Source organism: Pholcus phalangioides, unplaced genomic scaffold (genome assembly GCF_987345545.1).
Source record: "Pholcus phalangioides strain wild (caught in Gottingen) unplaced genomic scaffold, Ppha-v1.0 ptg000009l_1, whole genome shotgun sequence".
In the NCBI taxonomy this organism is placed as follows: domain Eukaryota; kingdom Metazoa; phylum Arthropoda; class Arachnida; order Araneae; family Pholcidae; genus Pholcus; species Pholcus phalangioides.
This window is the reverse complement of record NW_028301602.1, coordinates 8,779,763-8,802,965: the sequence shown is the minus strand read 5'-3', so window position 1 is coordinate 8,802,965 and position 23,203 is coordinate 8,779,763. Positions and strand designations below refer to the sequence as shown.

The 23,203-nt window shown below is 37.8% G+C and overlaps 1 protein-coding gene across 2 annotated transcripts in view; it reads left to right on the top strand.

Annotated features, from left to right (window-relative positions):
* Nucleotides 1-23,203, top strand: part of LOC149081709 (uncharacterized) — a 237,161-nt gene that overhangs the window by 36,825 nt on the left and 177,133 nt on the right. The window contains exon 2 of one of the 2 annotated variants that reach the window (XM_089237122.1): nt 19,200-19,258. The exons of the other annotated variant lie outside the window; for it this stretch is intronic. The gene's annotated coding sequence lies outside the window, so the exon portion shown is untranslated. The remainder of the gene's footprint in view (nt 1-19,199; nt 19,259-23,203) is intronic. 2 annotated transcript variants of the gene reach the window in all.

The following is a 23,203-nucleotide window of genomic DNA, read 5'->3' as shown; positions in this document are numbered from 1 at the left end:
TATTCTCAGTCGAACATCGTTGGAATACGCATAATTCAGATATTACAAATAAGTTCAGGCCGAAAGACACTACATTGACGTGACGTGATAATCACATGGTTATCACGTCACGTCAGTGTAGCGTGCTTCGGCTCTTAGGGTCGAATATATGTGCGAATCACGTCTTCTGGCATGCACCAATTCGTTAGAAATTTCTTAGAAGAATATTTATTCATTAGGTGCATGTACAGTTTAGTAGTAGTCGAACATCGTTCCACTGTTTTTAGTTAGTAGTCTTAATAGTTTCGCATCGCGAGTGTCGGTATGTGATCCCGCTAGCTGCGGCACATTGGGGGTCCGCTGAAGTTTTCTGCGTTTCTGATGACAAGACACGGCCTTTATTTTGGGGGGGGGGGCCCTTGCCGACCCGAGTAAGTCACCTGGAACATTTTAATTACATTCAGAAAATGATCATTTCGTGCCAGTTTCTTGCTCGATTTGGAACAATCCAACACAAAAATATTCCACATGCCTCCCCCCACAAGGGGAGGGGGGGGGGGCTAACAGGTATCCAGCCCGGGGCGCGAGAGAGTTCTCATCATTTTTTGCTTTTTCACGCTATAAATTATTAACTACAGAAGGGGCCCGTGAAAAGTCTGACCAGGGCCCCGCTAAAAATTTCAGCCTAGGGGCCCGCTCCAGGATGTGGGGTGGGGGGGGGGGGCATGATATTCCAATATAGCAACCTTTTCTGAGGTAACACGGATGACGATATACCAAGGTTGTGCATGGTAACTATAGTGAATTCCAACACCGTGGACCATTTCACTTTAGACTCAATATTTTGTTCTCCAGTCCCTTTTATGTAGAAACTTTCTATCCTCACAAACTATGCCCATGGATTTCTCCTTTCGTTTTTGTCATTTTTAGTTGATATAAGAGCTTATCGCACCAACCTCTTCTTCGATAAAAACCGGAATCTCAGCTCAAATATGGTAATCCTTTCACATCAGTTTAGAATATCAAAAGGAATATCAAAGGAATATCATATTCCTTTCAGCTTCAAGTTGAAGGTTCCGGTAAAATTAGCCCTTGACTGCTTAAAAAAACCGTTAATCGATAAAATGGGAATGAAATTAAGTCCAAATCCCTGAATGGGTCTTTTTGCACCTACTCAGATTCCGCTTGAAACGTTGAATTTAAATTTGTTTTAGTCGCCCCCCTCTTTTATATGAGGAGACGGAGAAAAACTCCTTGACCTAAACCTTATAACAATGTGTACTGCTGTTCAGCATTTCACTTAATGGAAATTGGGTTGTAACAAATCATAATCAAATCAAAACCACTGATTTTATGTGACCAGACTTCATGCCAGCAAATTTACAATTTATTGGTGCTAAAGTGAAAATAAGTGGTTTAAGTTAAAACATTTTCCCGTATCTTTTTTCTTTTTTTAACGACACACACTTTCAACATCGCGTTTATAATTTTAGTTTTTGAAAGTCCTTGCTAGCATAAATAGCAAGTTGGTCTTGTAGTTAATTCTACTCGCTTATGAGGTAATTTTTATTCAGTCTCTATGTGGGTGGCGTTATACCGAGGTCCAACTGTATTGATATATTTATAATAGCTATAATCTTAGCTGGGGGGCCTTGCGTACGCCAGTCTCTTGTAAACACATTCCTCCGAAACCTAGCCTTCACATGCTTTAAAAAAAATTATAACATCAATGACGATGTTGTACTCGATTTGAAGCTGAATCACCTTATTTTTGGGAGAAATGTGTTTAGAAAATAACATTTCGTGGTTACAAAAGGGACTCATCACGATATGTGACGTCGTTTTGATAATTTTCTGTTGGGATATCCGGAAAAGTGGCGTTTACTGCAATACACGCACTATGATCCATAGAGACCAAACATATTTCAAGTGATGTGGTAGCTGACGTATTGGTAAACACTTCCCAAAATAATGTGCCCGGGCTTGATTCTGTTTGGACACAACCAGCTCTTCAGGGTGGTAACTACGCTGGGACAATTCGGTGCACTTCTCCTGGGCCATGAGCCAAATGGGAGGGGGGCCCACAAAAGTTTACATTTGTTTTGCATAATAGCAATCCTTTGAAGAGGGTCCCCAAAGAAAAGTCTGCCCCGTGGCCTCGAGAAGTCACGCTACGGCCCTTCAGCCCGTTATTATTTCATGATGTTTCAAACATCCTTATGACAGTTATGAATTGTGCCGCAATATATTCATTGGGGTAAAAATTATTGAAAAAATATGTAGCTAAGTTGGACGACATCTCGTATTATCTAATTGTGTAAGAGCAATTTTGCTTTTCGTGCATGTCGTAGGTTGGAGATCTGCCGCCGTTCTCGTAATTTTAAAACTAACGTCCTTTTACGCCTCAAGTCAACTTTCTTAATAATTTGAATGCGAAAAGGACGCTTCTTATTATCTTCAGTTTATCATTAATGAACTTTGTTAATTAGTGGGAACCCTCAGAGCTCTACTTATCCTTCACCCTCCTTTTCTCTCGTTCTGACCTCATTACCTGGGCTTTTATTCTTTTATTATTTCCTGCCGAAAGTATGTTGTCCTTTTCAAGGAATTGTTAGCTGCCGCCGCAATATTCAAGCCCGAAATATTCGTGATTTTAATTTTTTATTTTATTTCTCTTTTCTCTCTCTCAAGTCATTGTCCCGTTCTTTGTTTGCTGGTCCATTTCCAAGGGAAAAGTCATTGTTATGAATTTTCACATTTTTGGGGGCATAATTCACGTGTCTTTATTCACTTGCAACCTAATAAGGTAATTAAAACGGAATTCTCTGGTTAAAGATGCGAGAATTTAAGAAAAGACTACATTCACCAATTTTCCGTGTGGTACGTGAAGTTATACGCCGAGTATTCACGATGTTTCCAATGAGTGAGTGGTGACCTCATGGGATTTTCTGTTACGTCATTATTATTTTGAAAGTTGTCTACGATTTCTGTCGCCATTTTGGTGGTAATGGTTATGTAGTTCTGGAATGCAATCAATAAAAATATTCGTTACCCATTTTAAAGACTTTTCTTTTTTGTTTCAGATAATCATTATGCTCAACAGTGGTTTTCCAACAATGATATGCGTGATAATTTGTTTCTGATAATACTCTGTGTGAAAATTGACAATAATTAGGATCAATGCTCTGTTTAATATAGTTCTTTTGCAATAAATTTTCAACAATGCTTGCGCAACAACTGTTTTCAATGTTTTCAAAAACGCCCTGCGAAACAACCGGTTTTTTTTTCCAACAATGGGCAGCGTATCAATTTTTGCCTACAATTAAAGTTTTTTTAGCGATGTTACGCTTAATAATTGTTTTACTCTATTTTCAACAATGCTATGTCTTCAAAAATGCTTTGAAAAACAATTATTTTCAAACAGTTTATTTTAAAGATACTTTCCCAATGCTTCCAACATTGTTCTGTATAAGAATTGCTTTCAATTTTTTCCAAGAATGATCCGTCTTGCAATTGTTTTTCACCAGAGATCATAGTTATTCCTAGTAATACTTCCAACAGTTTCAATTTTGCAACGATTCTCATCGTAAAAAATTTTTTTTTTGCCTAACAATGTTGAAAACAGTGCTTTTTGTATCAATTTTTATCAATATTGCGAACAACGATCTATCTAACAATTGTTTTCCAATGTTTACAACAAAGCTCGGCTTAATGGACGATTTTTCCCCAATTGAGTTGAACATTTGCTTGCCATGTTTTTATTTCAATTTTATTCAATTTCTCGGTTTTAACGTTTTTGTGTTTTGAATTTGTATATTTTATATTTTTCATTTTGCTTTCAACCTCTTTACGATCACGGGCGAAATAGTACGCCCGAACACTAGTGTCGTTCAAATAAGTTCGCTGTGTTTTCTTTCCCACTCTCTTCACCATAACGAAGCTCTATAGTAACCCTATCACTACGAAAGTTTCTCGGGCGCTGTAGCCCAGGTCGATAAGATACTCGCGTAAAGTACCAAAGGATGTGCAGAGGTGTCGCGAGTTCGATACCCGGTTCGTCCTTGTCAGAAAACTTTCCTGACACAGGGGTACAACAGAAACGTTTACATGACCACAGAAAAAATTGCTACCGCAGGGAGACCCCCCATACGACGAGTATAAAAAAAATCAAGCCTGCCGTTCGGAATCGGCAATAAATTGTAGGTCCCGAGGTCTTATTAGCCCTCGTGTGCACAAAATGACCGTGGTGCGACAAAAATGATCAAATCATCAAACGAAAGTTTCTCTTTCCCTCCTTTTTCAATACTCTTGTTAATGATTTTTTTCCACACATTTAATGTATTTAACTACTATACACGTAAGAGCGAAAGAGAACACGTAGGGTGAGGGTGAAAATAGGGCTTTTTAGAAAAAAACCCTCTTATCTATCATACTTTTCCCTTTTATATATATATTTTTTCCCCCCTAATTCTCCTTTTTGCAACGCTCGGTTGGGTTAGAACAAGGTTACCAGATTTATCGCCGATCCGTCAAAAACAGATAGTCCAAATTTCTTGCCAAAACCTTGTACGTGAAATGGTTAATCTTATATGTTTAGTGTTTTTTACTTTTAATTTCAAGTCTCAATGTTTTTGTGTTTTTATTTGTCAATTTACTTAATTTTTATACCTTTATTTTGAAGTGTTCTGTGAAATTAAGATTACTGCTTCGAACCCAACTTGCCGTATCCCTGTAAAGGTGAGACGGCAGAACATATTGGATTCGTTTGTCATGCAGTGCCATTAAAATTTCCTGTTTACACTCAAGAAAAATAAAAGACTATGGTACATTTGTTAGGCAAAGATATGATGATAAATTTCCGAATTTATTGATGGAATAGCAATTGAGTGTTATTATAGTACTGTACTCTTGATTTGCACTTAATGTGCATTCCTTCTGAGCCATTGCTCAGTAGCTTGAAGTTATACGCGCAGCTCATTATTTTGTCATAAGGAAGTCCATCTTCTTGACGGTTGTGCAAGGTCAACGTTCGATTTTCGACGCGATGAATCTCAACTTTGCAACAAAAATTTGAAGCAGAATCATTCTCACACACCGACATCAGCACTTTCCAGGTATATTTTTTTAAGCGCATGCGTAGTACGGGACGTTTTGATTACGATTATAATCTGTCTACGCCAAGCAGCAGCCAGTAGCGGGGAGATAGATATAGGCTTTACGCCACAGTGATGTTCGGCAAGAGGATCCGATAAGATGGAATCGATTCATTTAATTGACGTCATTCTTTTTTTGTTTTGCTTTTTTTTTTTACTTCTCTTTTTTTATCATTGTTCTGGGCGATTTTTTTTTTTCTTTGCTTCCGTGGTAACACACGTAGAAGATATTTGAGCGAGAGGGGGCAGGAGACGAAAAGCATCATTCCATATCGATCATGAAAGGCTTCTGCCTTTACCGTAAGAAGCGAGGCAGTCTTATCAGGTTTTCTGCAGATCTGCCGTTGAACCCACCATAAAGATTCCGTAATATCCTGCTGGAGGGTAGAAATCATCTTCGTTCGAACGTTGGGTCTTCTTGAACTTTTTTTTTCATGAATGGAAAAGATAGAGAAAAAAAAATGAAGAAAACGTCGGAGATGATGTCTATCGACTGGTGGCTCGGGCCATTGTGTGGAACATAAAGGAGAGCGAGGGGCATCCCACAATTTTTTATATTTTTTAGTATATTCCTGTCTTTGGTCTGCTGTCTACGATCCTTTCAGATTAGAATAACCGATGACGTACGTGTGAATGCGGCGGCTTCTTGGAGTCTCCTCTTTTTATGTGAATTTCGGGCAGCCGAACCTCTGGAATATTAGTGGCCCGCCGGCGTCATACTTTATTTCGTAACTGACTATTCTGTAAAATAAATACACGGTTATGTGTGTGCCCCACACACATAGCACAGACTGATAGGACTCTGGTCCTGGGGCACCGTGATAAAATTTTTTTAACAATATAAATTAACTGTATTCCCCGCATTAGCCGAGATTCCGGGGACTCCAGTTTTTTTTAATGTTGGAGTCTGGTCCGTTCTCGGCATGCCGTGAAAAGCGAGAGTTCAATAAGGATCACAATATTCATTTAGACAATGCAATGAATTTTTGTATATAATAAAGATATTTAAGATATTTTCAGAATCCTTGACTCAAATTTCCCTGCATGCTGGTCTCCCGTGCTGTTTTCCGGCATGCTGGCGAATACGGTATTAGAAAGAGGTCCTTCATGATTAGGTCCTAGTGGAGGGAGTCCCACTTGGGATGTGTGAGTCTTGTGTTAAAGGATCATGTTATGATTTTTATCGTCAGTATAAGAAGTTATGAAAAAATAATGTAAGCTTGTCTAAAAAACCCGCTTTTATATAAACCTCTTCAGTTGAGCCAAAGCTGCAAAAAAACCATCTAAATTTTAGAGGTTAATTTATTTTCTAGATAGCTGTTTCACTCATGAAATCCTTCGTAAAATAGGAAAAAAATAAATAATCTTTTCTAAAGGTAAAGGTTGAAACATTCTTTCAAGAGGCATTATCGGCTTTATTTTTCTCTCCCGTTGATGTTCTGTATAGCTGAAAACTGTCCTATGGTCTTTTTACCAAAAAAAAATTTCTTTCCTCGTCAGTTGCGAAAAATGTACTTAGCTCTTTATGTGAGGTCATCTTGAAATACATATATTTCTGTATATGTAGGGCCTACTCGAGATAGTCGCATAATGATCTGTGATCCAACAGTCACCTTATCCGGGAAAAAATTTTTGAGGAAAATCGGCAAATTAGTTCTTGTTTCTCAAGAAGCGAACATTTACATTAGAAAGTTTTCCGTCATTTACTTGGTTGATAGCTTAAAAGCTTTTATTAATACTCTCTCGTATGAGAAGTTCTCGATTTCCTAAATTGTGAAACCTTCGAAAGATCGTCAAGGGACACGATTAAGTATTCTCGACGTTCTATAACTTGCTCGTGCACGATCCGCTTCGTCAGTATGTACAATAATTTACGGTAATGCTGACGCAGTTTTTTGTTTTGTTTTTGTAGCATTTAGAAAATACTAGCTATAATACCCGGCGCTGCCCGGGTTTTCTTCAGTTACTGGGAGGATTGAAGAAGTGGCAAACCATTATAAAGGAATAAACTTTTATACATAATATTGGCAGCAATAACCACTTTACGATGAAGGACGTAATATTGCATCCAAACGCCAATGGAATAAATCCAAATAAATCTGTTTTCTTTCCTCTCTTCTCATCATCACAAAACTTTGTTGCAACCCTATTAAAAAAGTAGTTCTTTTCATCTCCGTGATGAGGAGGCAAAACGTCTAAAGTGAAATAGGTTGTACTATATACATGTGTACATAAGAGGGGAATGAAAACATTTAGGTGTGAGGGTGAAAAGGTGGAAATATATACTTCATACCTACTATCTCTTACCTGTAAGTATTACTGATGAGAGAGAGAGTAGAGTAATATACTGTTTTCCTTTCTTTTTTTTTTTCTTACTTTTCTACTTTTTTCCCCTTCCTTTTTCTAACATGCCATTACGTTATAACAAGGTTATCAAAACTTGCATCGTATTTATCGCCGATTCGTCAAGCAGAGATCATCCGAATTTCTCGCCAATCGCTTGTGAACGAAGCGGTTAAAGAAATGACAAACCATTGTAAAGGCATATGCAGGTCTGAAACGCATTGTCAGGGAACCATGGTAGCCAAAGTAAACATTCTAAAAGTCATTGTTGAGGCACAGAAACCATTGTTTCCCCCCCTCCCCCGAAAATTTTTATCTATTTCGTGCATTTGCCCACCTCTGACGAACTTCTAAAGTAGCCTATTTTTCAATCCGGGCACTTTTTGTATGTATACAAAATTTAGCGACGGATCGGTTTAAAATTGTAGATTTGCATATAGAACACATACAGAAAATCAATCAATTTTATATACAGTACATAGATTCGAATTCGTGTACACATCGTCAATCCAATTTCAACTACATAATCGTTCTAATATAGCAAGATCAATTTTTTTAATGCATAAACAGTCGCTGCTGGGGCGCAATTAATATTCTCGTTGTTTGGGGTAATCGACGTTATTGCCGTTGGCCTCACGTTATCAATAATACAAATGCGCTGTTACCATTAACCTTATTGCTGTTTAATTTCCGTTATTACTAATAGAGCCAACCGTTGTGTGTCTCGTTTTCATGAGTGGTACGTAACATCCTACGAATACAATCTCGTTCAGCTTCGTTGTAATAAAGGCCATTTTACGTTGAATTAATGCAATAAATTTCGATTAGTGCAGTCAGTTTTTACTGCTACTGATGCATCTGTAATTTTTCAATTTTTTTTTTTAACATTGAGAATCAAAAACGAGAAAGCGAATACGAATGTTTTTTTTCCTTTAACTGGCAAGCATTGACACTTTTAGAAAAAATTTGAGGGTTATATATCAAGCAAATGAGGCACCTTTAATGTTATTACATGACGAAAAAAAAAATTACTGTCAATATTTAAAAAAGTATGGGATTTTACACTTCAGGGAACACACTGCAGCATTCGAAATCATTGGTACCTTCTTGTTTACATTTTTATGAACCTGGGAACGTCGGTACGGTCTCAGGTTCAAAGTTTAAACCTATATATAAATATTTTCCCTAACGTTGCTTTTTTTTTTAGGTGATCACCGATAGATGGCACCTTCATTTCTAACCCAACTCATTAATGGCAGTAAATTGCAATATAGCTAGAGTTGGTGTTTGCGAAGTAGTTGTCTCAGCCACATAAATGTCGGATGATAATCGTTTATTTGTTGTAAAAAAATATTTAGAAAACCGTGTCTGCCCAAATTGAAATTTTTTTTAGCGAAACTTATTTTGGTATGCTACGTGTATACACACAGTATATATACCATCTGGTGCCTCAATCCTTTTGCATCCATTTGACGAATCAACATTTTTCCGGCATTTGCATTCCATCCCAATCTCTTACGCTCTCATAAATTAAATTGAAATTTTATTGAATTTTTGTCTCAAAAATAAGGTACTAGAAACTAGAATATCAATTTGCATTGTGAATATCAGCTGATTCTCAATCCTTTAAGATCCATGTAATTAATTTCGTTTATCTTTTCTGTCTGACAAAGATGGGGTGGTTCCTTTCGCCCCTTATTCCCGAGGGTGCATTGACAACACATTCCATGGTCCTTTTTTTTGTGTCTTGGTAGCCCTGATACCTGAAAATGTCCTATTTTTTGCTCTGAATATGCTAAAAAATAAAAAAAAAATAAAAATAAAGACGTGTGCATTTATGGAGATATTTTGTTTTAATTATTTCTTGATTAATATTGCCTTTGAATCTTAGCAAACTATTTATTATATATGTGCTTATAGAAGATAATGTTTTTAATAAATTAATGTTGATAATAGATTTTACAGTATGTTTTCTGAAAACGTAAACGAATACCTCTTTAAACCTCCTTTATACTTGTTTTTTGTTAAAGCCACAACACAAAATCAACAGTTTTGGTTTATCAGATTAGTCATGATGTCTGCGGACCAGTTGGTTCTTTTATTCACTGGTTCATTTTTTTTTTAAATTCTAACGCTGCACTGTATTTATATGATTTATGTAGATTTGAATAGTATAAATATGTCCTTTATTGTTTGCTTGCTAACTTTTCCATCAGTGTTGAAGAATGCACAGCAATATGTCTCCTCTACACGTATTTCCCTCCAAAATGCGAGGGGGGTGGGGATCAGAGATCATTTTTGCTTGGCTTGTCAAGAAATAAGGAGACGTGTACCTTTTGAGTCATTCTGCTGGTGTAATTATAGAAACTTCGTGAACAGCTCACAAGTAAAAATCGAATGTTTAGGAGTTGCTTAGATTAGTAGCATCAATGCCGAAACGAGCTCAGATTATAAAATGTCTTTATTTGAAAAATATAAGAAACTTATGTTGCAACACGACCAAATAGAGGGTTAAACTTCAAAACTAATCACTGTTAGAAAAAGTGTTATTGGAATGTTGTTGAAAAAAGATTGATTGAACTATTGTTATCGGACGGTTTTTTTTTTTTGTTTACAAATTTACATTATGTGCTTCTCCAATGTACAGTGTACAGTCAAACTCGGTTATAACAACACTGATTCCACGGAATTTCGTCGTTATAACTGATGTGTTGTTACAAACCAGGTTGACATTTTTAAGATATTTTTTGACGAAAAATATAATCAGAGGCAATCAAAGCTGTGCGCGGTATGTTTATTCCTTCATGATTAGAGTGACCATATCTGATCGTGAAAAAAGAACAGGAAATCGGGTTAATTTAAACGGGACATTGCTATTCTCACTGAACATGCTGCCAAATCACCCTCTTTTCTTGTGTAATTTCGATCAAGAAAAAATTTGAACTGTGAAATTTTCGGCCCGGAAGATTAGTTTATGGATTTTTCTTGATTCGTCGTCTCGGATCAGAGAGAATAATCGGAGATTCATCGGAAATCGTTCAAAAGCATGTGCAAAACTAAAAATCGAACCTCCTGATCTGCGGATGAGGAGCATTTTCGTGGTGCTGTGCGCGTGTGGTCCTTTTCTCTCTTCAGCTCTAAAGGCAGCCGCATCCTTCGCATGACGTAGCACAGCTGCACTTGCTGTTTCGCGATCCATACACATCAATTCTCCCCTAACGTGGTAGGTATTGTGCTATTCTTTTCTTTTGCAAAGAAAGCCTCCTTATACCCTCACTCCGATTCTTTTCATCTATCCGTCCATTCATTGCACACGTTCTCTGCTAGAAAATCTTAAATCCAATGGCGTAACAACGACCTGAGGTCCTTATTTGGGATTAAAATAACCGTTCATTTTTAAACAAAAGCTGTTCCTGCACGAACACAATGGCTCACAACTCTTGGGAAATTTTCGAATGATGAGTAAAATTACTGATATGGAAAAGATGCATCTTCTCCGTGGTATGAACGCAGTAGGGTGGATAAAATATTGGAAATTAGTGTGTGTGTGTGTGCTAGACTCTTCCCGAATTTTCTTTGAGCAAAAGTGGGACGTCAGTATTGTCTCTATAGCAGTCAATCGCTGTTTTCTATGCTACTGTTTTTTTCAGTGATTTTATGGTACTTGGAGCAGAATGCCAGTTTACATAATCTATAGGTGTCTTGGGATAGAACTCCTTGAAATACCATGCTGACCTGTGCGCCATCTTTGAGCAAAATTCGCTTTTCAAACAACGATATTCTCTCCTCGAAATTGAAAACAATTTCTTTCGTGTACCTTTGAAAATACTATTTTATTTAAAAAATCTGGCAGTTTTGGCAAGATTATCTCAAAGATGGATGACAAGCCCGCTTTCAGGTATAGGCGCCTTTATCGTAGGATAAGACATACTTCTTATACATATGCAGGGCGGTAACTGAGATTTTTGTGGGGGGGGGGGCAAACATGATTTTACTGTCCCATTACTGTAAATTTCGGTTTACAGTATTCGGTTCACATTATATCAGTGGCACCTGTTCCCACCTAAAATTTGCCACCCATGGCAGTTGCCCCATTTCTTCTGCCCCTGGCATCACATTCGTTGAACGTCATTGTCTATTTCAAATGATTTAAAAGAGATATTCACTTAAAAAAACTTATTCCTTAAAAAGTTTTCGAAATTCAATTTTTCGTACGGTCCCTTGGTCTTGTAAGCCAATGGTTCTCCAAATTTTTTTTTAGAGTTAGTTCCCCCCCCCCCCCACCCCGTTTAGAATGTTATTAGCAACCCCCGTTTTTAACGAGAATTTTATGTGTGATACCCCCCTCCCCAATCCTCCTCCTGCCGCAATCAACTTCATTCTGGAATAAATCAGTGAATGCAATTCCATTTGCTACGAAATATTTCGTTATGTCTGCTTGTGTTTCTTATTTTATTTCTATTTATATATAAATTCTAAATATACATACAGTCTCAGAATCATATTCATCAGCCGACTCACGATTTCTCATAGGTTTCTATGGGAAAATCGTTTAATTCGTTCCGGGTACTTTTTAAAATTTGAAGATAAATTTTATAAACCTTAAAATTTTTGCTGAAGTCAACGTTTCATAACTCGATCTGTTTCGGTCGTTCAAAAATGTTTTTTTTTAAATTCTGTTTCTCTCGTGAGGACCGTATAAAAAATTTAATTTCGTAGTTTTTTTCAGAAACTTCTTTGGCCTGATGCTCTTTACAGCTTTATAAGAATTGAATTTATTAAGAGGTATTGCAATTTTCTTCGATATTTCACATGATAGTAAAACATCATATGCTCGGCCGATGTGCCACTTCAATATCTGATGTTAGCCTCACATGCCACATTTAAACATCGATTGAATCTTATAGCATTCTCACGTTTTCTGAACAGTGTTTCTGATGCACTACTGTCATTTGGGATTCTTTTTGTCGCATTATGGCATTATATTCATTTTGACAACGCGAGATCAAATCAATCTCGGACCTACTTGTCCAATGCCGAATCAGTATTGTGTTCGATAGGCGTTCTCTCTCACCGGGATTCGAACCGTTAACTTAAGATGGAGATGGTTTATGACAGTGTATCTATTCGGTCATCATCATCATCAAGTTAGAGTCTGGCTTTTTTTTATCTAGTGAAATAGTGGTAACATCGCATTTCAAAGATTATCTATCGTTGCGTGCATAGTTCATTTCTTGATTTGATTGTGTGTGTGTCTTCGTGGAAGATTTGACCTCAATGATTACAAAAAAAAAGAATTCTCTGTGGGTGTTCGGTCGATTCAACATGGCCCCATCTATGGGTTTGCTTTTATTATTAAAAAGGATAAGATAAACTGGAAGAGAGAGAGAGAGAGAGAGAGAGAGAGAGAGGTCCTTCTCATCGTGGTTGTATGTCGTCTCCTCATCATCAGATTTTCCTTAGCTTCAACCAACCATAAATGATTTTTTGGCCTCCATGTAAGAAAAAAAAACTTTCTTTGTATTTGTTTCTTACTTTGGAGGAGATTCTTTTCATTTGCCTCTCTTTCTTCTCCTAAAAAACTCAATTTCCCGGCCAAAAGCAAAAGCATTGGCCTCTTGGAACAACGGGGTTTGTATGTTTTTTTCCTAATACTTTTTCAAAAAAAACAGAAAAAGGTGGTCCTTCAATGGTGGACGCATGCGCAATTTTCAGACCACTGCTACCATCACGAAAGCACCCCCCACAAAAGTCGTTATTTGTACAGCAACAACACGATTTCTGTGGCTGGCTGATCATAATCCGTAACCTGCTGCTGAAATGACTTTATTTACTACGTTCTTAGTTATATGTTGCGTTATAAGAGAAAAAAGAACATATATAAGAAACTCTTAACTTTCTTCAGTTCAGTGATAATGCGTGCTATTTAGATCTCGTCTTAAGATTTAGTTTCCAAGTCCCTTTTTTCTTCTCGTTATTTTTATTTTTTAACCCTTTTGGGCCATAATTCAAGTAAAGTAGGATTTAAGTTTTAAGATAAGGTTTTTTTTAATATCATACATTTCTGTATATGTGCGTGTACTCTACTATTTTGTGGAATAGTTTTAGGGTTTTTGTTATTAGTTTTCTCTCAAGATTTTAGGATGTCCTATTTTCTTACTTCTCTCCATGTTACCTGTATATTCTTTTTCTTCGGAAAAATACGTGATTTGATCTGATGTTCAGATACGTGTATGAATTTTTTGATGGGAGAAGGATTATAATATATATGTTTTTTAAATGATTTTTGAGTTGTTTTTTTTTGGGGGGGGGGCGTTGTATTATTTATCGATACGACTATTGATACAAGATCATAGAGTTTTTACCGTAATATTATATTTAAGCGTACGTAAGATTATGTAGAATCATCTCTCTGTGTAACTAGAATTCAAGATTATATTTTTTAATATTGCCATAAGAAACAAACTAAAAATTGACGGTTTTTTCCCCCGATAGTAATGGTTGCATCCTCCTAACGTGTAAGAGGTTTACTTGAGTTTTCAACAATTCGAAACACTCTCAGTCCTTGTCTCAGAATCATTCTCCCCTTTATGTCCACGATAAAAGATTCGAACAAGCGTTTCAAACCGAGGGAATAGTGAGAACTTAAAATCGTCTATCGTTGTTAAATCGTATCCATTTTTTAATTTGAAAACAGCGCAAGTAGATTAATGCAGCGGTGTCTAACTCGCAATTCAGGGCAGCTCTAAATTCGCTCCAGCAAGTGGTTTTCAATGAGCATGAATTATTTACGAGTACTATGCAAGTACAGTGTTTTTAATGTTTTTTGACAGGGGAATATATTTCATGTGGTTTTTTTTTTTGCTGCTGCTAAGGAGGTGGAGTAAAATTATCAGTTCATTTTAAGTATTGGTATTTAAATTCGGCAAAAAAAATAGGTGTTTTCCTCCCAATGTGACAAAAAACCACCCTAAAAGTTAGATCACTGTGATGTTGAATTGCTATCTTTCCCTTAAATTACTGTATTGTCGCATTTGATATTCACTTCCATTCAAATACAAGTATTATCTCCCAGAGTACAAGAATCGTGCTGAATGTTATATATTCATACTTTTCCCAATAGCTGAAACACATTTTGCGAAGCATATAATCATAATTAAAGGTTAGAAACATAAAATGTGTAAATAAATAAATAAAAAATCTCAAATACTGTATAAATGGTCTGGTGGTACCGGGATCCGGAACTTTCGCCCCCGACAGTTTGTCCCCGACATCTTGCCCCTGGAACGTTTCGTCCCCGTTACATTTGACCCCCGGAAATTTCGCCCCTGGCGCGTTTGGCCCCGAAAAATTCACACCTGACATTTCATTTGCCCTGAACGTATGAGTGAGTGACCGTATGAGTGATTGACTGTGTGAGTGACCGTGTGAGTGATCGACTGTGTGAATGACCGTGTGAGTGATCGACTGTGTGAGTGACCGTGTGAGTGATCGAGTGACCGTATGAGTGACCAAGTGAGTGTGAAATGGACTGTAGGAGTGCGTTAGTGACCGTACAAATGACTAATCGAGTTGCAGAATGACTCACCACGTGAGTGACCGTATCAACTAGTGTGCAATTGACTTTATGAGTGAATGGCCGTATGAGTGACCAAATGAATGACCTCATGAGTGACCAAGTGATTAAATGTATGAGTGATCAAGTGAGTGATCGAGGGATTGACCGTGTCAGTGATAAAGGGAGTTACTGAGTGATGAAACGTTTGAGTGAATGAGTGCCCGAGAGTGAGTGACCGATTAAATCTTGTGTAAGTTTCCAAGTGAGTGACTGAGTGATTGAGCATATGAGTGAACAAAGGGGAGACTGAATAATTAACCGTATGAGTGACCGAGTGACTGACCGGATGGACGTATGAGTGACCAAGTGAATGACCGCATGAACGACCAAGTGATTAACTGTATGAGTGACCAAGTGAATGACCGCATGAACGACCAAGTGATTAACTGTATGAGTGATCAAGTGAGTGATAGTGGGATTGACCGTGTCAGTGACAAAGGGAGGATTTGAGCGATGGCACGTTTGAGTGAATAAGTGACTGACCGAATGAGTGACCAAGTGAGTGGCTAATTAAATACTTTTGTAAGTTTCCTAGTGAATGATTGAGCGTATGAATGACCGAGTGGCTGACGGAATGAAAGACAGAGTGAATGCTTGAATAAATTTGCGAGTGACTGAGTGATTGAGCATATCAGTGATCAAGGGAGAGACTGAGTGATTAACCGTATGAGTGTCCGAGTGACTGGCCGCATGAGTGATCAAGGGAGAGACTGAGTGATTAACCGTATGAGTGTCCGAGTGACTGACCGCATGAGTGACCAAGTGAGTGACTATATGTGACAAGGTGAGTGACGGTACGAGTGTTCAAGTGAGTGATCAAGGGACTGACCGTGTGAGTGACCAAGGGAGTTACTGCATGAGTGACCGAAAGATTGATGAAGTGAATGACCGTATGATTGACCCAGTGAGCGATTGAGTGATTGGCAAAGTGCGAGGGTGGAGTGTCTGCAAAGATGATCCTCCTCATTCCCTCCCTTTTTATAGGTGGTTACGTAGCACTGAAAGACCAAGTGACTCACTCTTTAATGGATTCTAAGAATTTGGAAATTTCAGTTTAAGCATAAAATATTTTTCCCAAATTTACGACTCACACCGGTGTGGTCACTCACACTATCATTCATATAATTATATTCACTCATACGGTTACGCGTACGGTCAAGGTAGGCAAAATGACAGGGGTCAATTTCCGATTCACTTGATTACTCACTGAGTAACTCATATGATCACTCACTGGGTCACTCATGTGGTCAGGGCAGGTGAAATGTCCGGGGATAAATTTTCAATTCACTCGATCACTCATGTATTCATTCACTTGGTCACTCATGCGATCAGGGGAAGCAAAATGTCACGAGTAAATGTCCAACTCACTTGATCACTCATTTGGTCACTTGTACCATCATTCATATGTTCACTCATACAGTCACGCGTACGATAAGGGCTGGCGAAATATCAGAGATAAATTTCCGATTTACTTGATTACTTACTGAGCCACTCATATGATCACTCACTGAGTCACTCATATGGTCACTCACTGGGTCACTGATATGGTCAGGGCAGGCGAAAGGTCAGGGCGAAATTCCCGGTGTGAAATGTCTGGGGCGAAATTTCCGAGGGCTAAATGTACCGGGGTGAGATGTCAGGGGCGAAATTTCCGGGGGCCAAATGTACTGGGGACGAAACGTGCCAGGGGCGAGATGTCGGGGACGAAATGTCGAAGGCGAAATATCGGGGGCAAAGGTTCCGTGAACCGGTGATACTGTACTTATAATGAAAACATAATTTGAGCTCAAATTACCTCACAGTAGCTTTTGTTAAGCGTTGCCCACCCCGAAATAGTGGTTTTTATAAGTAAAGTCATGGCCTATACATCCTAGAGCTTGGTTACATAAGGGTGGGATCTTTGGCAAGCTCTTAGGCACGAATTTTTTACCTCCCCCTTAATAGTAAATTGATAGGCTAGTGTTAAAAATTATGGGATTCATCCTGCCCTCCTCTCCAGCCTGGAACCCTATTATGATTACAGTATAGAGTACATATACCATAGGCGTACACAGAGTTTTCTCGAGGGGGGGGGGGTGGTTCAGATTTCTTTTTCCTTCTAAGGGGGGGTTTATTTATTTTCCTGCAAAATAACACTATAATATTGGCTTGGGGGGGGGGGGTTAGAACCCCAATATATAAATATATGTTACTGCCCCAAAGCCCTAAATTAGTCATTTAGGGTCAGCCCTACAGTTATTTTATTCTCCCGAAAACTTGACGGAAAAAACTATGTTTATAAAATTATTCTCATATTTTTTTTCTCTCAAATTTCACTTTTTTTCCCTCTTGTCACATGGAGCTTATCCAATACAGCTACTATATATAGCCAGGTATCACACGTTGACCATTAAAAATTGTATTTGGCTCCTACCGGGCCGTCTTACTTCAGCACATCGAGCTTTGGCCAGGGATCCCCGGCCCAGAGCCGTAACTGGGGGGACAATTACCCGGGTGTCAAAATTTAGTGGGGGGGGGGGGTCAATTTTATGTGGGAACAAAGTTATAAAATTATCGTATTTTAAAGTTGTAGGGTGGCAATATGATATTTGTCCCTGGCGGCAAAAATCTTAGTTACGGGCCTGCTCCGGTCACTTCGTGAAATGGCCGGCCAAAGTCTGAACCATTTCTGAAATTCGGACTTTCGCCAAAACTCTTGGCGAATTCGCTAATCGACCGCACTTTGTGATTTAGCAGTAACATATATGTACACCGAATAATATTTGTTTCTGGCTATGCCGCACGCAGACTTCCAGTGATTAGTTTTGAAATGATTAACCGTGAGAGAAAAAAGGTCGAAAAACTTACGTACAGTCACAGTACTATGCAGTTGAAAACACTGCAGCACTAAAAAACAAAATTTCAAAACGCATACACAGCCTTTTTGCTGGTAGAATCGCTTCGTTGAGAGCTTTGAGTTCCCTCAACGGCTGTGAGATGGCGCTAAATGTGCTAGTATTCACAGTAATATGTAATTGAAAGGCGTGAATATTTGAATGAATGTGTCGAATTCTTCCGAGAATGTTTAGTTCAATAACAATGAACAAGGTCAGCAAATTCTTCAGAAAATTTATTGACATGTTTTGAATGGAACTTCCCTCCCCCCCCTCCCCTTTGGGGTAAAAAAAAAAAAAAGTCGTTACTCTGTTTAAAGTTCTTTTATATTTCACTGGAAATAATATCTTTATAAAATGTCCGATTCTAACTTTTATAATGATTTAGACCTATTTTTGGTATTGACAAGATGTTCCCGTCGCTGTGGGGAAACGCCCACATTTGGACGTCATCGACAAAAGAAGAAAAATCTAGAATAGCTTTTCATATCTGGAAATGTTTGTTCAAGACGTCAATAGCAGGAGCGTAATATAAGAATATGCCTTCGAAAACACCGCATACTTGTTTGCAGAACTTTCCGGGGGGGGGGGGGAAAGAAACTATTTTTTTCTCCTTATATTTCGGAAATCTGAGAGTAAAAACCTCAGGATGATGGATGGGACTTAATGAGGAAACCATTAACATTTCATCCCAATATATCCTCACTTTTTTGGGCTTTTTTTACGAGGAAAAACAGTTTTTCTTTGCAAAAGAATTACTCCTGAAATCATGAAAAGTAATAAGGAAAAAAAAAAACAACAACGTGGAGTTGGAATTACGACAAGAAATTATTATTTTCTTATTTAAAAGTATTTTAAAATAATCCTTTTCCCTCAATTTCGTTATGTTCTACTCTCCTCAGTGATTATATTTTAATTATGAAATTTCCATGGAATTTTTTTTCCTATTACTGGCTTATTTGCCGAAGAAGTATTTATTGGGTAACTTTCTTCCTGTTATAAAGGCACATACATTAGATTATGTTTAGCAAAAATTGAATTTAAAACTTTTTCCATTAGAGCCATATTTCTCTCTTCTTTTTTTTAATTTCTTGAACAAATCCAAACTTTTTATTTGATTTTATTCAACTGCACATTTTTCTTGTCACTATGGCTAGTGTAGCAAAATTAAATTTTCGACGCATCTGGAAACTACGTATTTTGTTTCTCAAAGTTTTAATTTTTTTTTCCCAGGTACGAAATTAATGTCACCCCTTTTCTAATAATTGAAGAAGCACGGAAGATGTTAGTATGTGAGTATTTGTTTATTTGTAACCATTATTTTCCATGAAATAAGTTTTCTTAAATTTGTAGAAAGTCTAGGAAAAAAGATACATGGTAAAATAGATTTTTATTTATATATATATATATATACACACATACACACACACACATACATACGATATAATGATAGTGAAGCAGTCCCACATTTGAAAGGTTAATTGTTCAAGAACTAATATTGTTAAAAAATGCATTATTCAAGAACTAATATTGTTAAAAAATGCATTGTTCAAGAACTAATATTGTTAAAAAATGCATTGTTCAAAAACTAATATTGTTGAGAGATGCATTGTTCAAAAACTTTTTTTTTTATTTTTTTTATTTGGGTCCTATAGAAACAACTCGTGTTCCACAGAGTATGCCACGAAACTTACAAACGTGAGTAACAACTAACAAGTGTAATTGATTCACAACAAAAAGCTGTAATTGATTAGGTGGTGAATAAAATTTAGTTGTTTCACCCTGTAAAGTATTTCACTCGCACAACACTACTTTGTACTACACAGAAAGTAACTTCACGGCAAATTCATCAAGACTTTAAAAGGATAGAAGTAAAAGGGACAAAATACTGTTACACACCCTCGAAAGAACAAAAACTTGTGAGGAATTTGAAAATGTATTGAAGGTAGATTTTAAGCGAGATATATAAAATATCGTTGCAACAGTTTCAAAATCTGCTCAAAAATATCGTTATAAAGGCATTTATCGTAGTGAAAGATATCGCTGCATCGAGAGGAGTTTAACATTAGACAATTTTTAACAAGATTTGAAAAAATACCGTTGTAGAGGGATTTATCGTTGTATCGAGGTTTCACTGTATACAAATTCGCATTTCTTGAAGTTCAGCAGACAATTCCATGAAAATAAATTCCACGTTTCTTAATCGAAAAATTTGGCAATTCTTCAACTTACTGAATTTGATTGAATTAAATTAGGTTAAGTTAATTCATAATATCGGCAGAGAAATTTATTTCATTCGTTTGAACCTGAAACTCAAAAGAAATTTTAATTTCTTGAGCTTGTTAGAAATTTCATTCAATGTTAATAACTATATAGGACTATTTTATATTTTCCCGTATCTCGTAGAAATTTAACAGATTTGTTTGAATGTGATTCTTTTTGCCTCCTTTGTGAAGAATATCTTCAGTATCAGTGGACATACAAGCAATATTTTTCCTCGAATAAATACTACATCAACTCATCTCTCTGTAGTATAAAGCCCTGGAATGTGTTAGAAGTCTCTTCGAATCGCCCCCGTATTTTGCCTAAAAGCTGGAATTTTGTCCGGTTGCTTGAATTTCCGCATATAGAATCAGAACGTGCGGGTTTGAACAAGGAAATGTGCGGATCTTTAGTTCCCGGAAAGGGTAGAGTGAGTGTCAGGAGAAGGGTCTGGGGGGTGGGTTCTATCACCACCACATCACTTCCGCCTGCCCACACCGGTTTCATATCCGCGTTTATCTCCCGACCACCAGGAATTTCCCATTCCCACCCTCGCACGCTGCCAGCCATCGCATAAATTCCTGGAGCCCGTTATCCTGTATGGGGGTCCTAGTGCCACCGAGTCCAAGCTCAGTTGTTTCTCTGGATTTCCGCCCACCCAGTTATTCGCCTGAATGTCGCTGGGCTACAATTCCATATTAATTTGAGCTCCTCCACATACCACCACCCCTTTCATTTGTATGGGCGACCTGTTAGACTGCAGAGAGAATTGGGAGGAGGCAGCGTGTATCTATATATACATATTTGTGTATTATAAGCCTTACTGCCCATCTCGTCTTTTGCAGGGATTTCTCTCGGTTCTTGTGAGCGGCGTCAGTCAATCCGGGATCTGTGCGTAATGCTCTCGAGCTCTCCAAGCACAGGACGGTTTAAAATATGCATGTTTGCTCATCGGATTATTAACTCGGAATAGGATGGTGATGATGCTTACGTTGAGCCGTGGTTAGCATTTAGGAAACGGTTGGAAAGGGTTGGGAGGCTGTAGGATGACGTGGGAGAGCATTATCTCTCGCTGCAGTTATTGCATGTGGGAGTTGTTATTCTGCTCTCTCTGTCATATGTTGTATTCCGTCCTGGAAATCACGAATTGAGAAAAGGGGGGGGGGGGCTTCCCTATGTTCCAGTGCTGGAGCGACTGATTCTGTGTACGTATGTATATGTGTGTGAGAGTCATACCTGTATGTAGCAGCCAATTGATCAGTTTGTTAATTGATGCTTCTGAGATAGGAATAATGATGTTTCCATCACGTGTAGATGTTATGCCAAGGAAAGGAGGAGTGGGAAATGGAGATTTTCTCCTGGCCCCGGAGCAAACGTCAGGGAGGCGGCGAGCATAGAATGAGTATTGTGCTCGTTGTCGGACTCGGGATGACAGCATCGACTAGTATGATGAAACTGTCAATAACTGCACCATATGGAGAGGATATGTGACTGAATCCAGAATAGTTGTGTGAAGGTGTTTCGAAGTGTCCGATGCATTTCCTTAACATGCAGGTCTCGTCGTTGCTCTTAGCAAATTAGATGCTCGGATTTTCGGAGCTCGAGTCGGCAGATAACGAATACACATTTCGTAAATTATATTGATTTCCTCTAATTTCGAGAAATTTTCTCCATTTCCCGACATTCAAAGACCCGTTCCGATATGATGTATAGTGTGTCTACAAGTGATTGTGGGGGAGGGGGGTTCAAGATGGTTTTTGTTGGCATACTATTGAACATATGGTAATTACACGGAATGGTATGGTCATTTACGGTAAAAATAAATAAATAAATGAAAAAATTTCGCACACAAGGCAGGTGCTCGATATGTGCTCTCTTTTGTGTTATTCCACAAATATCAACTGGGTAATCAAGTTCCTCTCACGCTCGATATCTGCATATATGACTACAGGAGGAAAACACTGATAGGCTAATATCCTGGTAGCCCTGTGATCAGCCTAATTACAATAACCCGAAGTTAAATGCTTAATGATGGTTACCGATGATAACTGCGTAAATCGAATTTGCTTAACTCGGAGGAAAATTTTCCATACGTATATATACAGTGGATTCCACTCATAACGTTTCCAAAAAATCGTCATGAAAAAAAAACGTTGTATGCGGGAAAACGCTTTAAACGGAAATCTTAATGAGAATTAGAGGTGAAACCACGAAAATAAATCGTATAAAGCGGGGAAATTTTATAAGTGGGAACGTTATAAGCAGGATTGACTATTAGTTAGACCAGTTTAAGAAATTTAATAAGTTTGGTTCAGGAAAAACACCTGCCTTTTTTTACTTGCTATGGTACTTTACCATAACTTCATAAAATTTTAATTTCCCTTGCGACTGGGAACCTGTCCTTGAGAAAAGATTGTGTTCTAGAACCTGCATAAATGAACGTCATCTGTAATGCGCGCTCTGAAGCACGAAACATGACGATCTCCAAAATGGCAGATGCCATACAATCCTTGAGATTCGTTTCTAAAAATTACGGCCGAGTTTTCATTTCTTTAGCTTCCTCAGCGAACAGCAAAGCCTTGCGAAAATCGGCATAGTTTCGTTACATATCATATTCTGATAGACTAAACAATTCATACTTGTCACTTAATAATCGCTACATTCTCTACAGTAATCCGGTGAATATATTTAAACTTCAGGAATGTGCATTTTTTACAGAAAATTGCGTATAACTTAGGGCAGCGGTTCTCAACCGGTGCTCCGCAGAGCCCTTGGGGCTCCTTGTGCACTCTGCAGGGGCTCCGCGGCTGCTCAAGGAAAATATAAAAAAAACAGTAAAATTTTAAAAAAATAATTATATTTTTAAATGGTAAAAATAAATCAGTGACTTTGATGAATAATTAAGAAATGGGCCTACGGGGCTCCGCCATAGAATTTTTTACTAAAAAGGGCGAGTCGTAAAAGGTTGAGAACCG